General features: G+C 38.6%; 1 pseudogene; it reads left to right on the top strand.

Annotated features, from left to right (window-relative positions):
• Positions 1-14,149, top strand: LOC130014040 (alpha-N-acetylgalactosaminidase-like; annotated as a pseudogene).
• Positions 14,150-14,662: the final 513 nt, after the last annotated feature.

Here is a 14,662-nt window from a genome sequence, read left to right as displayed (position 1 = left end):
ATGCAGGTAAAGAAACACTCCAATGCCAGATTACAAGGTGAACAACGCCTATTATCTCGCGCACGTGCGGCAGGTTGAGCGAGCTCACGAACGCACGCTAGCTATTTGAAACCTATCTCGCTTTAAAGGGCCAATTCGATCACAAAAATTAAAAGTAAATTAATTACCAGGTAATTTTATACAATATAAGCGTCTTACCCTTAGTATCGTAATTATAAATTTTGTATATTCTACTAGGTTGTGTTACTAATACCAGCAATCTTACTTATTTTCTGTGGGGTTCTCATCCATGCAGCAAATAATGGCGTTGCATTGAATCCACCACTGGGGTGGCTGTCATGGGAACGTTTTCGATGTAATACTGATTGTGCGAATGACCCTGATTTTTGTATAAGGTAGGCCCAATATTGCAAATAGTCACATCCACATCCTCTTTAGAATGAATTAAATCAAAAATATTTCTTTTTTTTGGACAAGAAACATTTGGTTTTCATCCAAATCGATTTGATTTTAAAAGACGTTGTTGGTATAGATAAACAGGTCACCATTAAAACAAGACCCAGTATCGTCATCAGTGAAGAAATTATTGTCCCGAATCAGATTTCTGAAATTTCAATCCTTTGTTTCAGACATTAGTACTTACATACAACTCGGTGAAATTAAATGTAGTAAAAATAACACTTAGCCCCTGTTTCCCAATGGGATACTAAAATAGAATACTAAACGATAATTTTGGATTATGTCTTAGTTCTGGATTGAATATGCTTTTTTCTATGGTACTCCAGGAAAAGCCAACATTGTCATATTGTTCTATATATCCAAAATACACGTTGGGCTTTATTATGAATAAATAGGCCTAATGTAAAAAATATTTTCAAATTTTAAAGTAAGAATCTTATAAAGACACTAACAGATCACATGGTAGCACCCTTGCATTTGTTCTTCTCATACAGAATATCAAACGAAATTAAAAATATTCACAGATTTTAATTTAAAATTTCTCAGCGAAAAGTTAATAATGCAAATGGCTGATCATATGGTTGAGGATGGCTATAAAGATGTCGGATATGAATATGTCTGTATTGACGATTGTTGGCCATTAAAAACAAGAGGTGCTGATGGTCGACTTGTACCAGATCCTGCCAGATTTCCCAGTGGAATGAAAGCTTTAGCTGATTATGTAAGTCTAGAATACTGTACACTCTCGACAGACAGCAGAACGCTTAAATTCTTTCATATATAGTTGTAGACAAATGCCTCTTGGGTCCGTCATTCTGTGCTCTTGGTGTGGAAAATTTCCTTTTGTCATTGAAAGGATTCATTCAATCTTTTACCATTCTAATATCTGCGCATATAGTGTACAATTAAGCTGGATTGTCAAAGGCCTATTATTGCACTGTGGACCGTAAGCCTTGTTTATGCTGGCATGGGGCTGAAAGGTTGATGCATAGACTGGAGAACCCGTCATCTTCAAAATAGCCTAAACGATTTACGTTAGTAAAATTAGATATAACGAAAAAAAAAACTTGAATCGAAAGGACTGGGGTTCAATGTAACCTTGAATCTTTCAAACGCGTTCATCCTTATCGTGATTTCTAAAGTCGAAACCAAAGACTTTTTTGTAGATATGTTTGGCAAGTAGACCCTTAGGCATTAATCAGCCATTTATTCATGAAATACTAAATATATTTAGGTACACAGTAAAGGATTAAAATTAGGAATCTATGGAGACTTCGGTCATTCAACTTGTGGAGGATTCCCTGGAAGTGAATTTTATCTGGAAACTGATGCTGATACATTTGCCGAATGGGGAATAGACTTGGTCAAGTTTGATGCCTGTTTTTCGAGTGAAAAGGATTTTCCTTACGGTGATCAAATCTTTCTTTGAATGAAATATATATCCTGAAATAACGTTTATAGTATAATACGTATGTCGCTACACAAGATTTAGTCTATCACCTTCACCGACAAACAAATTACATTTTATTTCTTTGAATCTCCTTGTAATATCTAATGTTATATTTTAACGAAAAACGTCTGTTGCTTGTCAGCCACTCTTCAAAGAAAGTGAGAGTGTTTCCTTGGGCGGGCGAAAAATGGCGTGTAGTGCGGTCCTCCTGCACTTATTATTAGAGATTGAAAATGATAAACGATTTATTTTAAAATGATAGGTTATCCCGCTATGGAGTTCTTTATGAATAAAACTGGTAGATCAATGGTTTATTCTTGTGAATGGGCTCATGCTGATGGCGGGAGGGTAAGTAATGTTAGTTAATTGATATAGTATTTGAAAGTAGTTATTTGCCTGTCTATAGGAAAAGTCAGACAAAGATCCTAGATAGAACCATGCAAGTCACTGGACCAGCTCTTCTATTACCAATGGTCCGTTCAGTATGTGACGTTTTCCATTATATTTTGAATAATAATCCAAACTATCTCACCGATTAGTTGTACATAGTGAGGCCTACACAAGGTAAGGTATACACAAGGTAGGGTATGCTTACTTTTTCAAAAACACCCAATAATACTGTTATATAATTAACAAACTTTTGATGTTTTGTTACTTAGAAACTAAGTTTGATATTGTTATATGTTTTGTTGTCCCCGTGCATTTACTAATATTGGTGGGTAATTATCGTTTACAACTTAATTTGTTTTAAATTTTACAACTGTATTTTAGACTAATTATACAGCATTGAGAGAAGCTTGTAATATGTGGAGAGTTGGTCATGATATGGAGGACCAATGGGATACTGTTATGAGTGTGGTAGAGATTTATGTCAATGACTCCCGTAACTTTAGTTCTTTTACTGGGCCTGGAGGCTGGGCTGATGCCGACTCGGTAAGGTTATTTCAGAGTGTATTTCAACCCCAAGAATATTCAAATGATTGTAAACTAATTTATGATATGATATAATTTATCATTCAAATCGCAAATTTTGGAACTTCGGGTTGATATAGCATAATCAGAATTTGGTAAATTGATAATATATTCATAATATTCGTCATGATTTGGGTATTATTATTCAAGAACATGTGTTTTCTTTTACATGTTAAAATAAAAATTAAATGAAATTGAGCTTAACGTCCTACTTTTCTGCTCCTATACTGTGATAATATTGCTCAATCAGATCAGCAGATTGGAATTTATAGTAAAAATTCTGCCGTCCATTAAGACATTCTACCCTTGCTATCGTTTTCAGGTAATAGTTGGTGGTTATGGATTAAGCTTTGATCAACAGAGGGCCCATTTTGGATTATGGGCAATGTGGTCGTCTCCCCTGTTGATGGCGGCAGATTTAAGATCAATAAAAAACGAATCGAAGGCTTTGTTACAAAACAAATATATACTAGCTGTCAATCAAGACCCACTTGGTAGACAGGCCACTTTAAAAATGAAGGTAAACACAGCGGGGGAAGGGCGGCAAGTATCGAATCGAATCGACGTTATGCTCAATTGCGACATCATGATAATGAACAAATAATATAATCGTCCTCAGCCTCAGCACCAAATATTTTTCAGAAGTTATCGTGCCTATAAACTTTGGCAAAATAAATGGCAATACAGGTAATAAATTTTCTACACGTTCGCTCGGTCTTCGATACAATCATATAACTTTTAAAATGAAACTTCGTTGGGTATTGTGTAGCACGAGCTTATTCGAACTATGGAACTGTTTCGCGGAACTGTAGAATTTCGCCCGGTAATGATTGATAAAACATTCCCCTTACTCACTTCACTCGCTTTTCATTTTATATGATATTGAGAGAGAGAGAGAGAGAGAGAGAGAGAGAGAGGAATGGGTTTATTTCAATAATTCGCTTGCGCGTAGGAATCTTTAGCAGTGGGAGGAAACCAGAGGACCCGGAGAAAACCAACGAGGTTGGACTGGCGACCCTACTCCTGGTCACGTACAACCGGGGAATCGAAACCACGCAAGTTGACACAATGACAGACCTCATTATACAACGCGCACGCGCTAACCAGTCGGCCACCCAACCCCCTCTATATATTGTGTAAGTGATCCGCAGTGTCAAGTGCTATAATATATCTATTCGATTTCCATTAGCCAACATATTAGAACCACATAATATTCGACAATGCGCAATAGAAAGCATGATTAAAAAACACTTACTAATAGATTTTATGTGGCATGGTGCCACTCCTACATATTAATGTTTAATGACTTGCTAATTGATCTGTTGCAGCTGGGCCAAGGTAACATCTACGTCTTCATGAAGGATTTGACCGAGGCGCGTGTTGCTGTGGCTCTATTAAACACAGATTACCATGGGGAACCAATAACTGCAACGGTCAAGGTCAACCAGCTTGGATTAACCAACGTAAATGGTTACGAGTTCAAAGACGGTTTTACGGGAATGTCACATGGAAAGTTTATGCCCGGAACAGAAATAAATATAGATGTTAACCCTACAGGCATAGATATATTTATAGCAACACCTCTCTAAAAACAGAACAACTATTAAATATTAAGTCTCAGATTTAATAAACTATAATTATTTAAGGATGTGACGTTTTTGCTTTAATAATAACATTTATAAATCGCTTTATAGGAATCGATTTCCAGGTTGAATATTTATGGTTGCATGGCCGGTTGCATACATGCCGTTTCAGACGAGTTATCTGCCCTTGAATTTGATTATCACGCTTATATGAAAAAGCAGAAAGTATACTTTATACATAATACTTAGTCTCAACTTAATCTTACATGTTACAAGCGTTACCGAAAAATATTTTAATATTAACGCTGTAACATCCTTTAGGTGTACATCCGTTAAATCTGTTTTTTTCGAGTAGCTCGTTTTTCGACATTAGCCAATATCAATAAACAAGGAGAAAGTGCAGTTTTTATGTGAATCCACTGGTCAGACATCCTCATTCATGGTATCTTTAGTTAATTTTAGAAAACATATTCAATCAAATGTGTTTTGGAGACATTCTGTAGATATACATCCGTCTATATCGAAAAACGAAGTACTTGTTTATCGTTATTTTCCAATATCGAAAAACGTAAAACGGAAATCGAGCGAACTTCACACTGCTGTTGTGGTTTCCATTTAAGGCCTGTCCCACTATGCCTATGCTATGTCCAACAACGCGCCCTCTGTATATACACTACAAACATCTTTTAAAAGTAATGGTGTGCGCTCAGTGGCGAGAAGAGGTTTAGTGATGCCCGGAACCAACTCCTTGAAAGTATGCACCATAGACTTAAGTAAAGGGAATAGTACTCAGAAATTGAGAATGCAGACACATGAAATAAACAGCGATAATTTTAAATATCAAATTTTTTATTCAACTCTTTGATTTGAGCTGGAACTAGGGGATCTTCGGGCAATACCTGTGCCTGCTTTCCCACGAACAATCCTTCTGGCACCTGCCTTTGAAAGCATGATGAAACACATTAGGCAACTATTTGAATGTCTTCATCTGTACAGCCTGAAACGTTGAACGGGAATAGGGATCGCAAGAACGCACTTCATACCGTGTGCTTTATCGAATTCCAACTGTCAAGTGAACTTTTACGTGCACGCCAATGTGTACAGGGGACCTCGGTTTTTCGTCTCATCTGAACGACTAGACAGCTGTCCTTGTCAGGCCCTCTGTCCTGCATCACTGACAAGGCGGAACCACGCCGGAAAATCTGGATGAACACCAGACCTCCAGCGTCCTACCCACTTAGCCACCGTGACCCCGCCCACTAAGAACGGGGGAGGTCGCGTAAAACTGTCACTGAACAGGGTGGTAGGGTTACAAGCTAGTTAGAATCAGTTGCGGACGTATTAGGAACGATGTAGAACTAGTTAAGAACTGACTGCGGACGGGCTTGGAAATGGCAAATTTATCCCACCTGAACTTGATACGAACTGACTATGGACGGGGTACTGTCGAAATGGATGTATTGAGGACTATTTATGAACGAACTGACATCGTATCATAGACATTATTTACACATTCTACCCTGACTACAGCCCGTTTTACGATTTTCTATGACGGGTAGAACTTGTTGGTTATGACGGTGGCTTACATTGGACTTGCTAATTCGTTCTATATACAGTTCTAGATAATTAAACATTAAACACACACTTTTTACATTTATCAACAACCATATGTGAGGGTTTATAACGTCATAATTAACTACACCACTACCCACAGAGATGAAGGGGTCAATGTCTTGTATAATCACTGATACGATCTCATTATGACACAATGATATGAAATAATATAAATTGCGATACTGTACGAAAGCATTATGGTATGCTCCGGATAAATTTCTGTCTGGATCAAATTAGAGATTGTAATTCAATATATAATATATAATTCACATGATCATAATTTACCACACTATCTTCATATATCACTATCTTAGTCCCTTTGACAGTTAAAAGCAATTTGATTAATTGCAAGAATCCCAAGATTGAATGATAAAATTGCTATCATTGTTGTTGCTATTACAATGCATTATTTATGATATTATGGACAGGTTGATTACAGGATTTAGATAAAGAGCTGACAGTTCTCGCTATAATAGTTAAAAATGGATAATCAAATGCGAATTTGTTAGAAATTTTAGTCAAATTATTTCATTCTGAGCGAAGAGTCTCGATTGTCATTGCTTCTGTGTTAATAAACACAGTCTCGGTTATCCATTTTTTAAAATTAGATCATTAACTGCCAATCGTGTTTAAATCCGTTGAAAATCAAATCCATCCGATGATCTAGAGAGTTGATTATTGTCTTGTCATGTCAATAAATGTCTAATAATTTAATTATATAACATCTAGGGCATACAGAAAGACCTGCAATAGGCAAATTTAGCTCTTGCATAATGAATCTTTGAGATTAACTACATAATGCAGGCATAAAAGAATAACACATAAAAAAGTCCTTGTATGTAAAATATAATTACTTTAAAACAAGGTGTTAAAATTCGCTGTCGTGAGAATAGCTGGCGGGTCATCTTCTCCCCTTGGTCTTGTGTCCATATATTTTTAGCATGATGTTTAATTCTGTCTAAATTACAGGTTTCTAATATTTATAGTATGCCCATCTACATTAGCCAAGGGGGGTTGGATGGCTGAATGGTTAGCGTGCGCGCGCTGTATCATAGAGTCTGTCATTGAGTCGACTGGCGTGGTTTCGAATCCCCGGTTGTACGTGACAAGGAGTAGGGTCGTCTGTCCAACCTCGTGAGTTTTCTCCGGGTCCTCCGGTTTCCTCCCACTGCTAAAGACCCCTATGCGCAAGCGAATTATTGAAATAAAATTTAAAAACCATATGTTAGTCCCGAAATAACCTAGTTTGTGTCGAGTGGACGTTAAAACCCATTTCTCTCTCTCTCTCTCTTTAAAGAACGTCTATGCAGCTCTAAAACCTGGTCTACACAACCGGTTAATTTAAGTCATGTGCTTGTATCATTGTATTGATAAATCATTTATAACCTAAATGGGGTCATGGAAGAAGTACAAATCAACTTTTAAAAAATATGTACAGAATATGTGAAAAACAATTTTAATACTTAAAAGTATTCGGAAAAAAAACTTGAATTTATTAGGTACTAAGTTCACCAATTTTACTGGAAGTCTTTATGTAGGTGTCATGTGCTCCGGTCAACGCCGGATTAACCATGGTGGAGGCCCTGGGGGCTGGAACATGTGGGGGGCCCCTGATCAACGACCGCGGGGTCTCGGGGGGGGGGGGGTCTCCCCCCTTTGAAATTTTCAGAAATTGGAGGCCGGAAACGTGATTTCCTGAGGAATTCCAGCCCGACCGCCTCTCGGCCGCATCTCTCTCAAATTTCGAGACGGGACACTCTTGGCCGTCTCTTTTCCCCCGGTCCGTCATTTCGTTCGCACAAGTCCCACACCGATTGCCCCCCTTCTTCTCTTTCTTCTTCTTCTTCTTCTTCTCCTCTCTTGGCCAGGAGAACCTCGACCGGGGCGCGCGAAGTGGAAGTGGAAGTGAAGAAGTAGCTGAGAAAAACAAATATGCAGAGAGAGAGCTCTGTCCGTCTGAAGCGGACAAATCTCCTAGTCAAGGGACAATTCTCAACGCATCGCAGCCACAACAGGCCGCTCTACCAAGTACTACAACCCGACACGCACAAACCCTAGTCGTCTGCAAGCAGATTTACCTGCCTTCGAAAGACACCTGCCGAAACACACAGGGCGAAGGGCGAAGTAGGGCCTAATCGTTCTGTCGCCGGTCTCAGAGAGGCAGACGCGCACGTCGTGGGGCGGGATTCCGCAAAATTCTGCCACAAAATTAGTGCATTCTGGCGTTATTTCAGTGGACCAATCCATGCGAGTGCTATGAAATGATGGCATTTCTAGAGGAGGGGGCTGGAGCCCATTGAGCCCGTTAAATCCGCCATTGTAAGTGAGCAGAGCTACATCAAACCTAATTGTGAAGTCGCTCAGTGATAAATAACGGGGTCACTTGATTCGGAATCGTATTATATCCCCCACGATGATTTGATGAATGGAGGCCGTAACGTTACGACCAAGCCGGACTCGATTTTTGACGAACGTCTAACACTGTAAGTACCAAATGGTAATACGAGATTTAATCAAGAAATCTGAATATTTCGTGTGATGATCATGATGTGCATCTCATCAAATTCAGCTTATACCCACAACAAATATGAGGCAAAATTCGCGCTACTCAAAATGATGGGGACGGGTAATTTGTTCGAGTTATACGATAATTCGAGTTAGACGATGTTCGGTCCGATAGAAGATCTCACGACAATAAAAGACCATGTGTTACACTCTTAGATAAAGCCACAAAAAGCGTTTATTTTTCAAATCTTCAAGTTTCCGAGAAAGTTGCCAAGGCACACTCTCCTGCAAGATCCATTATTTACAGTTCGAGTTAGGCAATGTAAATATAAGACTTCGATAAGGATTGTACCGGAAATTTGGTTCGAGCTATGCGATAATTCAAGTTACAGTTTCCGAGTTATTTGATGTTTTATGAAAGGAAAACGAAAGAAAATATTCGTTCAACGAATTTTGTTCGAGTTAGCGATAATTCGCGTTATACGGGGTCAAGTTACGCGGAGTTAGAGCTGAATGATAATGATCAATGGATGAACACTCTTCTTTTTTTGCCCCTGGCGAATTTTGCAATGGTTTCTTCGGCATTGATGGTGCGCAGGATATCGCTTTCAGAGGCCAGCCGAACCAAATACACTAGCCTATCCTGACCCATCGTAGACCGGAGATAATTTTAAATTTGGAGAAAGATCTCTCCCCAGAACAATTAGATATCATCATACACAGATATATTCTCAATATTGCTTCAACGTTGGCGAATGTGGCCCAAGGGACTTCCGATGGAGGGCCCTCGGAGCATCGGAGGGGCCCCGTCACTAGGTCATTGGCCGTTGGCGTCCTCGGTCCGACCATGCTCGAGGCGCGCAACTGTGATTTTTGTGGGGGCCCTCTAATGTGGGGGCCCTGGGCCCCATGGTGCCCCGTGGTTAATCCGGCGTTGGCTCCGGTAAGTGTGTATGTACAATAATTTCAATAATATCCTTGAGATAATTGTGTTTCGGGTGTACTTGGATATGCCAATGTTTTCAAGTTATCTAATATTGGCCTATAAATTTAATTATTATCACCATTTTGTTATCTTTTTGACGATTATTTCTTTGGTATAGATAAATCTAATATACATGACAAAACAGTATATATCTTAGTATGTACATCTCTAACATATCATGATGAAGGTAAGGTTCCAGTGTCATTTCTAAACTAGCTATAAGTTGGAACTAAAATCAGTTTGACACGCTTAGTTGGAAATAAAACTACTTAATCTATCTATACTAATATTTGTGACTGTCGTTTGTCTGTCTGTTTGTCTGTCTGCCTGTTTGTCTGCCTGTCTGCCTGTCTGTCTGTTCGGGGTTGGCGGCTACACTAGGTCTGCCTCGAGTCTGAAATTTGGGGTATAGGGGTAGCTCGGACCGGGGAGTAACATAGGCCAGGTGGCGTTAGTCTACCACTTCCGGTTTCGGGGTTATGACCCCCGAGCGAAGCCGGGCATTCTTCTAGTTTGTGATAATTCGCACAACATCCTCCTATATCTAAAGTAAAAAAAAATATTATAAGATAAATTTTGGGGGTTATGAATATAATTCACACGACGCTGCAAGGGACATAGGTTTTTATATTAGAGAAAGATTCATATAGTTTGCACTTCAACCGTCTTCTTTTTAACCAAATACTCGGTACTCGGTCATTTCTCAAAAAATAAAATACCCCAAGAAAGAGCTAAGAAATATATCTCTTCAAAAGCTTTATTACTATTCTGAAGAACCACAATTACTAAAGACGAAGTCATCGGTTACCCCCGCCCCCCATCCAGTAAATATTGCATACTGAAAAACACCCAATCTTTTGAATTAAATGGGAAATCTACATTACGAAGTGTGTTTACCAGAATGTCGGATATACACAATAATATAACATTTTTTATTTTCAGTTATTTGAAGTTATTGCTGTCATCTGTCTGTCATTGGTCTTCATAGAGGCAGTCAATAATGGGGTAGCAAGAACGCCGCCATTGGGGTGGATGTCATGGGAACGATTTCGATGTAACTCAGATTGCGTAACCTACCCGGACTCCTGCATAAGGTAGGTCTATACGGGATTACTTTTATTTTCTTTTATCCTTTTCCATTAGTGACAATTAAGTTTAAAGTGTTCACCTTACCATCGTGTGTGAAGTGTTAGAGTGGTTTGGGGTTGGGGAATATATTCGACACCTTTACATTTGTTCTTCCCGTACATAATATCAAATAAAATAAAAAATATTCATAGATTTTAATTTAATATGTCTCAGCGAAAGATTAATAATGCAAATGGCTGATCATATTGCTGCTGATGGATATAAGGATGTCGGATATGAATATATTGTTCTTGAAGATTGTTGGCCATTAAAAACAAGAGGTGTTGATGGTCGACTTGTACCAGATCCTGCCAGATTTCCCAGTGGAATGAAAGCATTAGCTGATTATGTAAGTTTTATAGTTCAACTGATTTTTCAGTAACATTTTCAAATATCATATTTCGATTTTCATCCAGTCTGCTCCTCTGTAGGCAATTTCCGTAAATATACTAAACAGCAAAAAACCAAAAAAAAAAAAACCAAAAAAAAACCGGTCAGTATGATTTCAAAATCAGAGGCACTTTAATCAAATCATTCTAGAAAACGACTTACTAAATGGATCAAAACAATATTTTGTGAACAGTATGTTGACACATTAGTGATTAATTCATCACAATTCCAAGACATTACGAGAAGGTTTAAAGTCTGTACACAGTCTATACATCAGTATCTGGTGTATCCACCGCCAGTGTCAATAACAGCAGCGCAGCATCTGTACATGGAGTGGACTAGACGATTGCTGAACGCCAATGGCACCTGGAACCACACTCGGCTGTGTTTGGTCTCGGTACGACGTTATTAAGCCTCCTCTGAATTTCATCCCAAACATGTTCAATCGGGTTTAAGTCCGGACTAAGGGCTGGTCAGTGCATAACGTTTACATTGTTCTTCTGTAGAAAGTCCTCTGGCGGTGGGGGCACGGGCGTTTTCATGCTGGAAAACGTTGTATCGATGACGTGCGAAATGTGGTATGACGTGGGGTCCGAGAGCTTGATCGATGTAACGCACTGCAGTGATGCCGCCTCCTCTCGCTGGACCAAGATTTTGGAACACCACAGGACCCACTCTCTGGTTCAGGCCGATTCCACCCCAAACCATTATGCTTGGACATCCCCATGAGTCTCGTTCCATGACACATTGATCAGAATAACGCTGGCCACGTCGACGCCATATTCTGGTCCTGTCATCTGCAGTTGATACGCAATACCCACTCTCATCTGTGAACAGAACTGATCTCCATTGCATGTGTCGCCAGTTCTGGTGTTGTTGGGCAAACTGTAGACGTTCACGTCGATGGCGAGGGGTGAGGGTCGGTCCACGATAAGGTCTACGGCAATGGATGTTCCCTCTGGTGAAATGTGGGCGCACTGTATCGGTACTGATCGGTCTTCCGTGTGTTCCCACTGTCTGACATGGCGGTCTTGACGCCTTGTAGTAACCCTTGCTCTACCAGTTCGGGGGCGATCATCCGTGATGTTGGTGGCCTGTAGATGGTCCGAACATTGACCTGCAAATGATTGACAACGGCTTGGGCAGTGTGGCTAGCGCCGAGTAACTGTTATTATGCTAATCTGTCTGTATATTCTTTGAATGACATTTAGTAATTGGAACGTAATCAAAAACACACTTTTTATGGATAACAATTACTATGGTTTATTTCACTGCGACGTTTCAACAAGGTTTCACAAGTCGTTATCAAGCATATACACAAATAGATAAAAATGAGAAAGATATCAATATAAATATACAAACATCAGTGCGAACTATCCAATGGAATGCAAGGTGGGTGAGCATGATTAGCTATAACAAGCTATTGATGTAACAAAGGTGCATAATCGTATATATTAGAATTGGCTTATTGTACAATTAAAAGATGAAACAGGGGATTAACCAAGATTAACAAATATTGAAACCATACACAGTGTACCATAACTGAAACCGGTATATACTAAGATTACCTAATAAACATACAAGAAGATCAAACTGGGGGTTTATAGAATTATATCGAAACCATAATGTTTACATTGATTATAACAGTTAAGAAATATAGAATTTTACGGTTATGTTTTAAAGTTAAGTAATAAGTTGCATATATGTATTTACAAGGTGAATATATATCAAAGGGTTGAATAAAATATAAATAAATAATGATAAATTAAGCAGAAGGCCCTATGATGAAACCTTTTTATAATTATAAATATGAGAGGTATGATATATTGTAATTGAGTTACATAACATAAAATACTGTGAATAGCTAAATAAATTATAGAAAATAATTGAAACATACAAATTTTACATATTGATAACAGAGGATTATAAAATGTTGTGCAATACAACGTCTATTCTAGGTCCATAGTAAAGGTTTAAAATTAGGTATATATGCAGATTTTGGTCATTCAACATGCGGTGGATATCCTGGAAGTGAATTCTACCTTGAGACTGATGCAAATACATTTGCAGAATGGGAAATGGACATGCTCCAGCTTGATGTTTGCTTTTCTGCCTCAGCAGATTTGAAATACGGTAAGACTATTTTCCATTATCGTATATAAAGAGTCTGGCCAACCTTAACGTGGCTATTTTGTCTAATCTTAGTTCTGTGTAATTACAGATTTATAAGCGAGATATACCACACCATCTGTTTTATGTTTAGCTGGGTAGTTGTGCAATAACTATAATAACAATCGGATACCTTAATTGTGACACACTGTCAAAATTATAATAACATTGAGCGACCTTAATCATTAGTTGAAGTTTTACACTGCTCCCCGATATTATGTTCATTTCAATTGTTTTCCAGGTTTTCCCGCCATGGAATTTTACCTCAATCGCACTGGTCGTCAATTTGTATTTTCATGTGAATGGGATTGGGGTATGGGTGATGGAGTAAGTATAATTAATAAGGTTCATTGTTCCATGAAATGATATATACACAAATACATGGAGCTGATTTTCAAATCGATCAGTTGTTTTCTGTTTGCGATGTTGATTTAGGTAACTGGGAATGGATGGTTTGCTTAATTGATTATCATACAAACAGGGAGAAGTTAACAACAACCCAACACGGTGATGACTCCACTATTAGCAACGAGGGTATGTTCGTGTGGGATTTGCAGGATCATTCCCTTTTATAAGTATTTAGCATAATATTGGTCGTGGAACAGCAGTACAAATTCAAGACTTCTCAGCATCGTGGAGCTTACTCCGAATTACTCTAGCAATGTATAAATTTGTACTATAGCTTCTACGGTGCATGATCTTAGGCCGACCTGTGGAAGACTTGTCCTAGTGACGGAAAAGTTGCATCAGTGTTCCATGTTCTATATTTCAGGCCAACTACACCCACATGGCAGAAACATGTAATATGTGGAGAATAGCTCATGATATGGAAGATTATTGGGATAATGTTCAGCTAGTTATTGATGTTTATGCTAATAATTCCAGAAACTTTAGTAACTTTACAGGACCGGGCGGATGGGCGGATGCTGATTCGGTAAGTGAACAGTAGACGGTGACAGTAGTTTTCTGACTTTGACTTTGACTGGACAGTACGGTTATTTAATGTAACGAATGATTCAATAACAGGTATCTTTCCATTTAACGGGTAATCTGACCCTAAAATCGGTAAACACTATTAATGTGTCTATGAAATATTGCCACTGTCTATCGTGAAGTAGATGTGTTCAAACTGCTGACTATTTATTATGTAAATTGTCTGCTTCTTCCAGTTAATTGTTGGACTGTACGGGTTGAGCCCGGATCAGGAACGGGCTCATTTTGGAATGTGGTCAATGTTTGCTTCTCCTCTGCTAATGGCTGCTGATTTAAGGTCAATTAGAAATGAATCCAAGGCTTTGTTACAGAACAAAAATATACTAGCTATCAATCAAGATCCACTTGGTAGACAGGCCACGCTAACAATGAAGGTAAGTGATATCAAGGATATCTAAATCATCTTCTTCTTTG

This window comes from Patella vulgata, chromosome 8 (genome assembly GCF_932274485.2).
Source record: "Patella vulgata chromosome 8, xgPatVulg1.2, whole genome shotgun sequence".
In the NCBI taxonomy this organism is placed as follows: Eukaryota; Metazoa; Mollusca; class Gastropoda; family Patellidae; genus Patella; species Patella vulgata.
The sequence above is the reverse complement of the archived record's forward strand: the minus strand, read 5'-3'. Positions and strand labels throughout refer to the sequence as shown.